Genomic DNA, 16,121 nt, shown 5'->3' on the forward strand with positions numbered 1-16,121 from the left:
CGCGTTGCAGTCCGTCACCCGCTGAGCGCTTATACGCGTATACCAATAATATATTAATTGGCCATGTATAGTATGACATTGTCGGATAATATAATATTATATTATATGTTATATTGTATAATATTTTGTATTTACACGCGTATGCGAGAGTACAACAGCGAACGAAGAGTGCGTCGTAATACGCGTACAATAATCTGCAGCTCGCTACGGATATATATATAGAGAGAGAGAGAGAGATGAGAGTCAATTCCACAGACTTCCCGAGGATTAGAGTACACACACACACAAAGAGATGCTGTGCGTATTATATATATATTATAATAGTCTAGTATATATATATATATGCGTTTGTGTGTGTGTATATAACTCGTGTCGTTGCCGTAAAGCCGTCCGCAGAGAGTGTCAATACGACAACGGCGCACTGTGCTCTATATCAGCACGTGTGTGTGTGTGTGTGTGTGTGTGTGTAGTGGTAATGATGGCAGCGGGCTCATATTGAAAGATTACGTTGCTGTTCGGTGAAAGCGCGCCGCCGAGTCGTCACATATTTAATAAGTATATATAGAGAAGTCCCTTCGCGTACGCGCCCCTTACCCTCAGTGGCGGCTGTGAAGTGGGGCGCGGGGCAGCTTAGACTTTTATACAAAAACCTCCGAGGCATTACGCGAGCAGGGTCTACTCCGCCCGACCACCGGCCCCGGTGCAGCAGTGTTATTAACACTTCCTCAATGCCGCCGAGCCACCACCACCGATTACTTTACACAAAAAAAAGGCTTTCCCCGAGTATTATACGAGTATACTTTCTTTTTCTCATTTTCAACACCCTCGAGCCGGCCGAGGATTATAATATCATCGCTTGTATATGTCATACATTTCCGTACCGCAAATAATAATATAATGCTGCACTGTTGCGGTCAACAGTCGGTACAATATTATAATACCTATATTATTATTATGTTTCGTGTACGACGTAGAACGAGACCGAATGTTCGTGTCCGTCCTTTCCGATCGAGTCGATATTATCGTATTCGGTAATCGGTTGGTACGGTCGTCGGTCTGTACGTGTTGTGTCTATCTGACGTTTCATGACGTCTAATTTATGTATGTACTACGATCATCTGTATAATAGACTCGCAGCCTACGGGTAAAACGTACACAATTCGCACCTTATATCAATTGATGGTATATTTAAGTATACCATGGTATAGCTGGTGGCCGTTGTGGGCACATTTCATTCTGACTGCGCATTTCCGCCGGACAAAAATTCACATAAAAAAATCATATCTTTAATTATTATTATTATTCGAAGAAACAAATTAGTTTCAACCACTCAAGACAGCGCACTATACATAATATTATAACCACTCCTCCGTGCGGGTGATGGACAACAACAACAACACAAATCAAAAAATGATGTATTAATATTACTAGTGTAACTTATATAAGCCTACGACTTAGGCACGTAATATTACTTAATAGGTGCGTGTAACAACAATTGTTTCTTTGTACGACGGTATAATAATAATAATAATAATAATAATATTACTATCTGCAGTTTCGAAAACACATTCATACCGATTTTCAGTGCGATGTCAATCACGTATGTATAATATTATAGTGGCGCGTATAATAATAATTAATATTATAACGCTTGTATTATACACGTACGTACCTATATCATTACGTTTATCCTTCTAGGAATTTCGGGCGCATTGTTATAATAGCAATAATTAGTAGGTCACTACTACCTAAGAGGCTGTACGCTCATCGGCGGCAGTGGTTTAATTATAAATTATTATAATAATACACGGTACGTACATTATCTGCGCCTAGGATTTGATATCTATCTCGCTTTCGGTAGACCATAAGTTATAATTTATGGTTCTCCTCTATAATAATATCATCGTCTAGAAATCGGCCATTAGTCGACGTCGGATAACGTTTAATTTTTCACCCAAATAGGTTCATAATAAAATGCATACATCTTGTGAACAGCAACGTGCATATATTATAACAGTCATATTGGTATATATTACACATCTTTGAGTAATAATATTGTTTCCAATCAATAACATTAAGTACGTGATTACAAACGCGCAATTCCAAGTATCAACCACACATCCCACTCAGATTTAAATATTCAAATAGTCTTAGAAGTTGTAACATCATCTTAAGTACAAGCTATTTCATCCCCCCCCCTCTTACTAACTATTCGAACCCTTTTGATCCTTGCCCTTGACTCTGTCAACATCCCAGAAAACGCACCCAGAAGGCTAAAGAGAAATTGCGATGTTGAGAAATTGCAGACACCTACTAACAGTATAAATATTTTTTTTTTAATATTAATAATAATAATAATTAAATGAGTCAAAAATATAAATTCACTCACTTAAAAATGTATTTATGTTGAGTAGTTTCTTTAATCATATCGTTCATATAAAAAAAAATTTTAAAAATACCTTGCATCATACATTGTATGATTATTAGTTATTGTATAAAACTATACCTTGACAAATAGTATGTTTTTCAAATACAGGTTCAAATTTAAAAAATATTGCTTACTGCATGATTGAGCATATAAATATCGATAGTTTTCGTGTACTTATTTGAAAATCTGGCCGCTGACCTTTGTAGTTTTCACGCAAATTCGATTATCATCATCGTTCACCTCAGCGCCGAATATTATATAATCGCCCCATTATGTATATTGTATTATTATATCATATCACGGCCATTAGACAGCATAATATACGAGGCCCATAATGCTTTTCCGAGATCCACATCGACCGTTTTCGATTCGGTTTACTGTGCTATCGTCGTCCAGGAGGGTTTCACATGTGTTTCGCTTGCGGCCGAAACGACGGACGGCAATCACGTAGGCGTGCCGATTTCCAACGCTCTCCGGCCTGACTCTATCGGTAAAAATGTATGTTCAACTCTTCTTCTTAGCGGCGATCTCAGTATTTCTTTATACGATATGTGTGTATTATTTTAGACTCGTTTGGACTTTAGGAATCCCACACTCCGACTCCCGTATAGAGAGGAACGGCTTTCGATATTGGACGATCTGGTGCAAATTAATTGTTGGTGTCAATACCTATTAAATACAATCATATACATATACATTTTATTTTTATTTAACTGTTGAGGCTTCAACATCTATAATGACCGTTAGCCTACTTTTATGTGATAATATTATTGTTGTTATTTATTATACATAATAATATTATTGTAATTTCCCATGAAATGCACGCCATAGACGAAGCCCGTGGTCCGTGTACCATGCAGTCAATTGATATCGCGCGCAATAGTCGTTCGACCCCCTACGACTGCGTACATCGTTTTTTAGCCCATCATCATTCATAGATCTATTTGCCTCATTTGTCATAATATCATTATACACGATAACTCTTCCATCCATTCCTATAAGTCGATTTCACATTTTACACAGATTTATTATAAGCAATTTCGTTTATCGTCGAAATCACCTATACCTGCAGGTGAAATATTTATATTTCTGCCATAGGTGTAGGCTGGGGAGGACAAGAGGGCAGTTGTCACCTAATACTTCATATTGCAGGCAAAGATTTCAACCCCCGGTCTCACCCCTCACCAGGTATTAAGCTCTAATTCATTGAATATTACAAATTACATTAATTTCAACCCTTTTTTCTATTAAATAATTATATTATAATATTCTCGAGATTGAATATAATTATTTTTCTGCAAATGTGCATTTAATGTATTTGAGTTTTATGTAATTAATAATTTTTTATTAAAATATATTTATATTTTAATAGGTACTCTTAAAGTTTTGCTCATTATGACATGAATAATACTTAATAGTTTGATATATTTTTACTAATTAAACAAGTCTACAAAACTTCAAGGACTGTGCAATGTATAGATTTATTATTGACAAATTATTTTAAAATATAGGTGTCAACTCCTCCATGGTTTTCCACCTATAATTTTAAACAGAGTACTACAATTGGTAAGAAATATATGTTATATTTTGCCCCCTCCCCCCTCCGCAATGCATAAAAAAAATACGCCAAGTTGCGCAGCACTGATAGTAACTTTATAATTATAATACTATGTTTTTTACGGACACCAAGTTTTTGACGTTGTATTTGAACCGTGAAGTGATCGAGGCGTATATCATATTATAGGAGGTACCTATAATGATAATATAATAGACGCGCAAGGAGCAGTTATATTTTGACGTTTTCTTTGGAGAGTAGGTACATATAACCACTCTTCTAACTCTGCGTTATTATAATGATTAATCTGTTCACGTTACAATCGAGTTGTTATTACACATTATTTATTATAATCCTAACCAAATTGTTTAAAAAACACATAGGTACAATTATGATTTTCGTAAACGGTCGATTCATTTTTTTAAGTAGACCGAACTGGACGTTGTGCCGCATCGTTAGAAAACAAAGTCATTATTATGTCACATTATTTAAATTTATTAAAAAGAAAAAATTTAAATTAACACATTTCAACTATTCGGACCACCCGAGTGTGGGTATGTTAAAACCAAAACAATTTCTTGTATTTAAACATTGTATAAACAAAACTTAATGATGTTACGTAGTGTTGTCAAGCACCTATGTATTATATTATTCATCGTAGAGGGTAAACAATTTCAAACGCACTGATAATTTTATTATAATTGTTAGATGTGGGCACAAAGAATAATTAGCTCCAGTAATTTTAAAATACCACATTTATTATATTTACGACACGCATATAAGTATATAATTTTTATGTCGTTAACGAAATGCGTAGTATTGCTATAATAAACAGTTGCTTGCATATATTATTATTATGTACTGCGAAGTGCGAGCATCACTAACTCTTTTAAACATTATTAAACGCTTGTCGTGGAACATAGTGTGACACATGGTTTTAATGGAAGAAATCCCGTTGTAAGGTTAATTTTTTTTTAATCATGCCATATATACTGCAGGAGAGTCGTAATGAAATCAATATACTCCGTCAATGTATATTGTATACATTACTCCTGCAGCTATTGAGTTTCTACATAGGTATGTAATACTTCACTTCCGTCACGACTGTCCGCGACTGCCCCGTTTAGAGGAATTTCGTCAAATTGTTTTGCAGAAAATCTGCAGAATATAGCTACAAGAGACGTTTAATATGGCGAATCGGGAGATGAGAAGTGCGTATATACGGGGGAAGCGCGCTGAGTCTGCATGACAATCGAGTGTTGTTACAAACTAAAAAAAGAAATAATCTGTATGCCATTAACGTCGTGCGGGCCTAACGATCGTTGTACTACACACACACACACACACACTCTCACTATACGTGTACAAGTATTATTATTAATAGATATATGTTATATAGTGTGTGTGTGTGTGTGTGTATGTGTGTGTGTGTGTTTGTAAATGTGTATACACTGTATACCTGTATACTGATGCAGACAGGAGTGCGCGCGTGTTGAATGGGTCCGCGGTACTGAGTCGCGGTGCACAGCCGCGGCGAAGGACGAGCGCAGCAAGTTAGGGCGTGACGGCCCGGTGGTAAGTATATCTACGGGACGGGGGAGGAGGGGTCGAAAAAATACACTAATGGATAAAATGTTTGTCCGAAAACAAACGGGTCCGATTGTTGGCAACAGATTGATGGGCGCCTGTCACTAGTCCATTACCCGAGTCGTCCTGCAGGTACCTATATATTATATATACGACATACGTAGTAGGTACCTGTCTATATACTATGATTATTTATATATATATATAGTATTATAGATGTAAGTTGTAGTAGTAGTAGCAGTAGTAATAGTAGTGGTAGTGGTAGTAGTAACTAGTAGTAGTAGTAGTAGTAGTAGTATAGTAGTAGTAGTAGTAAGTAATAGTAGTAGATACTGTTGTATATATATATAGTAGCGTTCTAGACGTACATATGTATTATACTGCAGCATATACACAAATGGACGCGTGTACGTGTATTATTATAATCGGCGTAACTGAAAAAAAATTCACTAGGTACCTAGGTATATATACATTATTAATATATAACAACAAGCGCGCTCGCGTTATTTATTATACCGTCGTCGAGTTTATTACCTGCTCGCATACATAGGAAATAATAATGACTAAACAAAAAACAAAACAATTTTTTGAAGAAAAACTTACAAATATATTGTACATAATATATCATGCGAGCAGGCAAATAGGTGGTACACTCTTATTACTTGGTTGCTGTGTGCTGCGTGTCCATCATAACCCCTTCGGGTATCGTTGGTAAATATACTGGACGATGTCCACGAGAGTGGTAAGTATAAGACTGCATGCTCCTGAGAGGATCACGAAATATAATTAGGTACCCATTGTGGGCAAATCATGTTTAAACCAGTTGAACAAATTCGTATAGGAAAATTGAAACCTGTTTGGATCCATTAACACAGGTCAATTATTAATTTTATTAGATTGTAACCAAATTTATATTAATATATGATTTATTTTTAATGGATAACCTTTGTTATTACATTTTATTGCTACGCGGTCACAGACTACTGCAGGTTATATATAATTAATAATTAGGTATATCATGATATCGAGGTATCATAGATTATTATTTTCAGGATTCCAGTATACTTTGTGTATACTAGGTTTCTAGGTAAATACTAGTGCTGAATATTTTCAACATATATAGATGCCAAACGTAGTGTCTCACCAATATCTTGTGACCTACGTATGAAATAAATGGAACTTTACGACAAGGTTCAGTGGTGGAAACTCAGCCTTACCCTATGGATAGAATACCCAATATACATAACTACCATACTAACCGTACTAACCATGCATATACCTATATATCCGACGTGTACCTACATCCCCTGTATCCGGTTTAATAATTTTTGAATAAAATTTTGTCGTCGTGCCCATTTCTCTACGGCCATCTTCATAGCATAATTCTTATCTACACGATTTTTTTTGTTTTTTTTTTAAATTTTCAGCCCCCATATTTTTAGTTGTGAAGTGCATCGATATTTTAGATCAATAATCTTAACTACAATCGAATTTTTCAAGAGCGTACATTATAAAGTCTAATACGCCATGAAATTGATAATTTTTCTTTTTTTTATGTATTTTATATTTTGATAAACTACAATAAAAGATAATGAACATTCACCATCTTAATTAGTTAACATAATTATATTTAATATCATATGAGAAAAAAGCTTTTTATTTTGTTTTAAACAGCTAGCTTATAGGCTTTTAAATGTTAAATGTATACTCATATTACAAGAAGCATTATAATATTATTAATAATTATTAATTATTATAGACTTATAATTCAATATAATAAAATGTATAATTGTAATTCATTATACATAACTCATATAATGTAAAATTAATCATTTCCCAAATAATAAAAAGATATTCTCTTTGGCCCCTTCCCCCCTTCCTCCACCAACTGCCCAAGCTATATGATGTTGTCGAAATTGATTACCTATTCGAAGTTGTATAATACCATAGTTGAAGTGTTTATGTTCTTCATAGTCACTACTTAGTTTGAATATATAACAAGGAAATCATGAGTCTTATCATTTGATCTTAACGGGTCCACAAAATCCATAAAAATAGGTTTTCTGTTTTTTTTATTATTCAGTTCAAACTGATTCTGCCCACCCACCCTCTATACATACCATAATAATAACAACCGCCGGGTATATAATAACCACTGCGACGACGGCAGCACGTGATCCGTTTATTGTCATCATTAGCCGCGGAAGGTTAAAAAACCGTACAAGTATAAATATATATTATATTATATACTGTGCACATATACGGTCAGTGGTAATCTGTCACGTCCTCTTCTTATTCTGCTCATCCCGGTGGAAATTTTTTTTCATTTATAAATATAGGTACCTACCTATACTTGGTCTTTTTATTTTATATTTTTTCTCATTTCTTAACTGATGAAACACGTATATTTTTCACGACGATCGGGGTCAGCCGGGTTCACGACCGCTGCAATATTATTATACTATCAATTATTATATACATTTTGGCCGCGGTAATTATACGTACGGAGTGTGTGTGTGTATATTAGAAGCATTATATAGGTTCCGCGATAACAACGAGATCGACAAAAATCACACCGAGGTTGTTTCAATATAATCGTTATTATTATTATTACAGGTATACCTGTAATGTGCTCAGGGTCACCTATTTGACCTATTTGATGCGCGCGTAATATGTAAACGTATAATATCGATGACTCCAATACATTCATAATGACAACAAGTGAACACTAAATACTAAATAGTAACACTGCGTTGATTATTATATTTAAAATTGTCATTAAATTATGTTTAATCGATTCTTAACGTTTATATCATCGTATTATACGCTAATATTAATTTAAGGTTTTAAATCGTGATTCCGATGGATATTATTTGAAATTTACCATTACTTCCCATATTTTGGTATTTTTCAAATACCAACAGACTTCTTTTAATTCAATAGAATTGGCCTATTATGAAACATACCGGTAATATAACATTGTTTCGTGTTTTATTGTTAGTATTTTTTCGATATTTTAACTTTAAAATTATGTAATCAATTAAAAGCGTACAATATTACATTTAAAAATGCTCATAACTTGCTTTATAAAACAAAATATCGTTCCTTTCTATTTCGATAAGTAATCCACTCTAAAATTAAATTAAAACATAGATACCATGACGAAACTAAATGTGGACTGCTGTATGTAAATTTGACATGTAAATATACGCACTATTGTAAGATGGAGGCAATAAAAACGGAAAGACATCCTTTATTGACCACCTATATTTTTTATTTTTTTATTTTTTTAAATTTATAAATCCAATGTTATTATACATAAAAATAAGTATTATATAAAAAGCAAAGAGATTATCTACCTTCTGAAAGTAAAGCTTGTGTTGAAGGTAGAGAGCGACAGTTTACTTACAAATAATAAAAATACAATATTTTTTACAATAATAATCTATAAAACAATTAAAGTGTACAAAATAATTGCTTGTAAACATTTATATCAATATCCCAATTACAATAATAACCAATTATTAATAGTTTTATAAAATTTTTATGTTTATCGGTTATTTTCTTTTTAATAGTAACAGGCATATAATTAAAATAAAAAGGATCCAGGTAGTCCACGAATTTTTGACCAAAAGATTTTTTTAAATAGATCACACCGTATGTTAAATATTTCCTTTTTTTTACACCACAAAATTCGTTTTGAGGACTATCAGATGTTTAGTCTTGTAGTCTTAATAAGCAATTAATAACGGTGTAACGACATTAAAATAACTAATAATGCAATCTTGGGCGCATTTAATAACATTATAATGTTATGTGCTTTCACTAAATGAATATGTATACGGTATACCTAATACCATTTAATACATAATGTATTTTAGTATATTATATTTTATTTTTTTAAAGTTTGATAACGCGGTGCGTAAAACGGTATTCAGCAGTTGTGTATTCGACCTTTGTCCTTGACGAAAGTTACTGAATGCGTTAACGTTACCGTTCTTGGAAAAGAAAATACTAATCAACATTGACCGTGGTTTTAGCAGGGATCTCTAAAAACGGAAAACGAATCAGCAAATGGGTTTGCAGAATTGCAGTATTGGTCTCGTTGCTACTGACAACTATTATTTTTTTCAATACTCGTTTTAATATACTTACACAAAATTTTCTTTTTCGGGTCAGCTAAGTGTACGGTGTTCGCGTAAGTTTTTCTTTAAGAACTGAACAAAAACAGTTTGTCACATAATTTATTGGTATTATTATGGCATATTAACGAAGTTATTTAAGTGCATATATCTGCTATACAATACATCAATCTTACTACTATAATAATTATAAATATCATTTTAAACCAATTACTTTTATCATTTCTATTCTCTTTTCATCCACACACGTTAAATGTTGAGAAATAAAAAAATATTGAAATTGTCGGACTGTACTGCGTATAATACCATTAGGCAGTAGGCACTAGGCACCCCACCCCTAAGTAAGTACACCTATAGATACAGTTCGACCAATTTTAATTTATATTTATTATGCTGGTGAAATTTAAAAATTACTATGCCTGTTTCTTATATAAGTACCAATAGTTCAATACTAAAAGAGCAAAAATATTAAATTCTTCTTCAATTTGTAATTTATAGGTACTACAAAATATATGCATTATGCATATCATATTTTAATATTCTTATGTCTATGGATGTGTTCTTACAATTTTATGACTAATTTCATTTTTGAAAGTACGATTTAAAATTGAAATCAATTTATATAATGATTTGATAATATTATACTGGCAAGTGAATTCAGACAATATAATGAAACCCTTTTAATGTTTTATGATTATGTGTAGATAATAAATATTATATAATATAATGATGATAATTAATAACTGTTTTGTAATAAGAAATTCGAATGGTTTTGTATTAAATATTATTTAACATTGGTAAATTTCAATAGTAGCAAATAAAATTAAAGGTCATACTAGCCACAAATGTGTAAATTATGAATTAACGATAATAAATTATACAGATAAATTTTGGCAAGTATGATTGATTTCGTTTTACAAAAACTTAATTTTTGTAACCATAAGTTCAAATGTTTATTTACATTTTTAAGCATATTTTCTAAAATAATTTTTTTTTTTTAATAAATATTTGAAGGTACATCGTATTATCGTACATAAGTTAAATTATAATTTATAAATCAAGCAATTTAAATATGAAAAGGAAAAACCACTTCGTTTGTATAATAGTTAAAATTGTAAGTAAATGTAAATTATTATAAGGTAGTCAATTTTAGATTGAGTTACCTTATCCTTAATTTGGTTTAGTTGTATTTTTAATGCTTGACAGTAAAAAAACAAAATTTATTTATACAATAAAAAAAACTACTGTGCTTGTGTGTAATTTTAACTTTTAGCTATAATTAGTGCTTTTAGTATTCACAATGATATTAACTAAATGGAGATAATTAATTAGTTTAATGACTATAATAATTTAAACACACACATATATATGTATGTAATAAACCTAACTAATTTTATGTTTATCCTTGGAGTAATTAATAATACGGTGTGTTATTTGTACTTTAATTTGTGCGATATACATAAATAATATAAATAATAATAATAATAATAATAATAGGTAATATACTAATAACAAACGAATGCTCAATAACCTACCTTGTTTACTATAATATATTTATATTTTTACTTAGGTAGTACTTGTTCTACTTGCCTAGGTAAAAAATTTATATTTAATAGATACAAAATTAACATTTTATTTTTTTGTAAATGTATTGGCACAAAAAATAACTAATTGACAAGGACATTTTTTATTTTATGTATTGATATACCAAACTCGTCAAAATTCCTTGATGCGTTTTTACAATATTTATATTATATGGGTGCAATTTTATAGGTTATATTATTATATTATAAAATATGCATTACAGTATATTAAAGTGTAGTTAATGAGTGGATTTTATTACAATTTACAATAGTTTCCTTATTACAAACGTCATTCAAACAAATTAATATGTGAATCTGAATGTTTTGAAACGACAGCGCGTTCAAACCTATTATAAATGTACTATACCGCAATTTTGACGGAGGAAAGCGTTGATACGTACAATACCAGTGTAAATGTACTGGTGCATGTGTCGAGAAACGGGGCGGTGGCGGAAACCCTGTGGTGGCGGCCTGTTGCGTTCGGTGGTGTACAACTACTGGTGAGTACAGTATCGTGGTAACCCTATTTTGTTGTCTGCACCTATATATATAATATATATATGTAAACACGTGAGTTGTGAGGAGACTCTTTTATGTGGGGGGAGGTTAAAACAAAAGGGAGACAACAAGTGGGTCAAATCGTTTAAGCCAAAACCGCCGCCACCCTTCCTAACCTAACGTTCTAACCTAACCATGTATATATAGCCAATAATAATATGTATATTATTTAAACGACCCTCGTTTTGTTTTTCAACCCGTTCTTGTTATTTCTCATCTCGATGACGTGATTTGAATGTGATTTGTCTTTGTGTAGTAATATAGTAATATCCCATACCTATTATATACGTGTGACATGTGCTCACAAAATCAACGTATTTTATTATTAAAAAAAAAAAAACAGTATCTAAAAAGTAGACTCATACGTGTAAGTTATACAGTATAGGTACAAGTGTGCAACGATAACATTTTGTTTACAGTACACAAAGTTTCAATTCTTCATATGATATTTTACAATAGTAACAAAATACTGACTAGGCGTAAAATAAAATCGGTCTAGTATAGGTAAGTCCGCAGTGATTTTTAAAGGTTCAAATGTGTAATAGCGTTTTATTTTATAAACATAACAACAATAGTAATATAATATTATAGGTATATGTTTATATGCAAGATGTGTAAATTGTCCATAATAATCGGTAAATTTTATTTAACTACCTTCTGTAAAATAACTGATATAAAGTCAACGCAACTCGCAAGCAGACAAGTAAATTAAGTTATATCAAACAATTTAAATAATATTATTCTACATTTACCCATCTTATTGGATATTGATTAATCGACACGCTTTTCGTATTTAAGTCAGATCCAGTTTAACGAGAATATAATATACATTAGGTATCCATAATATATAAACTATATATTATATTCAATTTAATGCGTATTCCTCATCCGTCGCCCATTGCCACTGTGTCACGACATGTTTAATTTTTTTTTCTTTTTCACAACTCTATTTTACAACAATTTGCATTCACAATGTGCATTAATATTGAAATGCCGACAAAGAGACGAAACAAATTTAACATACCGTGTACATACCTGAAAGATAACTTTTGAGGTACGTAGGTATACGTTGCTATATATTTAAATATAATCAGAGACATTGCATTATGCATCTTTTTATTTATTCGTTCCAGTCGACAATATTTTAATTAAACTTATTATTCATCGAGGAATTCTCGAACCCTGCCAATTCTCCCTGCTGATGTACATAATATATTATAATATGCACACGTAAATGTTTCCGACTTGTTTGCGATAAAATAATTATCTGTCACCTTGTGGTGGCATTTGTAAATTGTGACATCGGCAAAGCCATACTTTTCCAATTATTATTCCTAACAGTTATAAAAAAAATATTCCATTTCTACTCTCTATTATATGCACTACCACTGATTATGATAATAATTATTATCTATGTAAAAATACATATATATATAATATATATATATAAATACACCGTGTAATTGATTTTAATGTTTGACTTTTGATGTTTTGCAGATCATTACTCAAGGACGATGATGTCGTCGATAAACAACAGAATAACGGGACAAAAGCATCATGTGAGTGTGTATATAAAATATGTTTACATTATCCTACTTATTACTGTAACTTATGCATCAGACAATATAATATAATGATATAATAATTATAGTATTTTTTTCTGAATTAAATTCTGTACATTATTATTGTGCTCGACGCGTAAAACAATAATACAACCGGTTTATTGTGAACCGAAACGATCGCAGTCCGACGGCGAATTGTATAGACTCTACTTAGCACACAGCTGTTGCACAACTGCATGACAACACAGTATTCAAGGCGTTTTCCTTTTAATTTAATTCGGTACGCTTTGCAGACTAATAATAAAAACGTTTAAATATCGTAGGCATATACCTATACTGTATTAATGTGCTTCGCTTGTACACAATTTTTACAAAATCAGACCCAATTTATTTTCACAACATTATTCGTGATGAACGATAATGAGTTTTCTTTTTATCGTAACATACATTATTATTGGTTTACGAAGTTCGTGCTTAATAATTACGAAATATGTTTATGAATTATATACATGTTTTGTATTTCGAGCACACAATTATTTCCCTCATGACGAGTGAAAGAAACAAAACACTTAGTTATTGTCGTTCAAGCAACTACCCATAGGATTATAATATTGTATATACGTGCGTATAGTTATAATATATTGATGAGTAAACTTTTTAAAAACTGTTCTCATTATTTTTTACCCTAATTGAAATCGAAGAAAAAACACTCGGTTTTTTTCTCCCGTGCGACTCGTTTATTTTTGTATTCCACCCCAATTGGTATCATTTTTTTCTCAGTTTCGTAGAATTTGTCACCGGCAGACAAATGAGCCCTCCACTAATCCACGTATGTCATATGTGTGAGTGTAACTGAGGAATAATAACGACTGTCCACATGGACTATATAGAACATTATATAAACTATATATACATACGAATGATTTTCCCGGGCCGTCGAAACAAACGATGCAGGTTCACAAAACTATCATCGTCGTTGTTTCTCATTAATGAACCACGAAACTAATGCACTGGGGCGACAGTGTAGGCGAGAGAACGTCCTAGCTAGAAGGGTAGGTAGAGGTGGGATGGACTTCCGGCCAGTTTTTGTACGTCACCTAAAAATAAACCGTCGTGCACCTTTTTTTATAATTTTTTTTATTAACATCTCTGCCACTTTTGTCCATATTATAATTTGTTTTTTAATTTGTCACATTTCGTTATTATCATTATCGTTATTTTTTTTCTGTATCGTCGCACATATCATTTTTTTTTGTTTTTTTCATACATAAAACCTAAAATATACGGTTGCTGGACCGGAGCCACAGAGCGGCGGCAAGACGGTTATTTTCCACCCACGACTTAACGACGGCGTCCGCGGTGGTAGGGAAAAAAAACAATCGCGGTCGCGAAATAAAGAGAGGAAGTGGCCCGCCGCGGAGCCGTACACCAAGCCGAGCTATAGGAGAGAATAATAACGTAAAAAATTAGAAACGAAAAAAACGCGTATTATTTTTGGCCGCTACAAAGGAAACGAGTCATGGTGCGTATGATACCGCCACCGCCACACAATCCCTTCGCCACCTCCTGCACGGTCATCAACACTGTGTTATACCCGTCGGCGCGCGTCGAGTTCTTCTCCCATTCAATCGGAGCGCGCTCACACTGTATACACACACGCACACACATACACACACGCACACACTCATACACTTCTTAGTGCACGTCTTCCGTCGTCCATTCATAAAAGCATATTATATGATATTATATAAATATTATATTATTATACGCGTGTAACGAATATTATATGTATATATATATTATATACAACACACACTCGCGCGCACGCATCGTATCATCGCTGTCGCATTTCCGTTGACAAAACAACACAAAAAAAAAAAAAAAATAGAAAAAAATTTCTTCACGCGTTATTATAATAATACGTTCATCCCCTCTCTTCGGTTCTGCACAGCGTTCGAGCTGCAGTATCACCGCACTCGTTTGCTATGTATCATTAATGGTCCGTGAATACAAAGCGTTCCGCGCTCGCCCTCTTATTAATTAAGAACGCGCGCACAGTGTATAATATAAAGTGCGGCGGTGTATTCGTCGTGTATGATATACGCGTATACCGACATTCTATTCGTTCTTCTTGTACATGCGATGGCTCAGAGGAGAGAAACGGAACAAAAAAACGCAGCGCCAACAGCTCTCTGCTATAGGTAGATTTTATAATATACAATACATACCAATAAATCTATATATATATATGTGTGTGTTATATGTATGAACACGAGAATGTGTGTGTGCGAGTGTGAGTGTATGAGCGAATGTGAGTGTGTGTAGGTACATACCATCAAACCGTTTGATTTATTTCTCTATTTGTTTATTTATTTATATATCTACATGTATATTTTGTTCGCAAAACCGGATGTTGTCTCTGCATAAGGTATTCCGCGTGTACTTCTTCACTGCAGAGTAGGTTTTCACACAGACGCGGCCGCAATAATATAAGTTATAACGTATTATAAGTATATAATATTATTATTATTATTATTATTATTATTATATCCATTCGTAAATTATACATTATGAATTATGATATGCCGTAGGTTTATGAAAGCTGGATTTGATTTTTTTTTTTTAATAATTGATCACATTAAAAATAGATGTAAAGTTAATAGTTATGTTTATAATAACGTTTTTAGATTCGGGCCAATGATAATT

General features: G+C 32.5%; 1 protein-coding gene across 1 annotated transcript in view; it reads left to right on the plus strand.

The window, feature by feature from the left end:
• Positions 1-16,121, plus strand: part of LOC111031370 (optomotor-blind protein-like) — a 138,530-nt gene that overhangs the window by 78,950 nt on the left and 43,459 nt on the right. Inside the window, exon 3 of the mRNA XM_022311280.1 lies at positions 13,351-13,412. The gene's annotated coding sequence lies outside the window, so the exon portion shown is untranslated. The remainder of the gene's footprint in view (positions 1-13,350; positions 13,413-16,121) is intronic.

This window comes from Myzus persicae, unplaced genomic scaffold (assembly GCF_001856785.1).
Source record: "Myzus persicae strain clone G006 unplaced genomic scaffold, MPER_G0061.0, whole genome shotgun sequence".
NCBI classification, from domain to species: Eukaryota; Metazoa; Arthropoda; class Insecta; order Hemiptera; family Aphididae; genus Myzus; species Myzus persicae.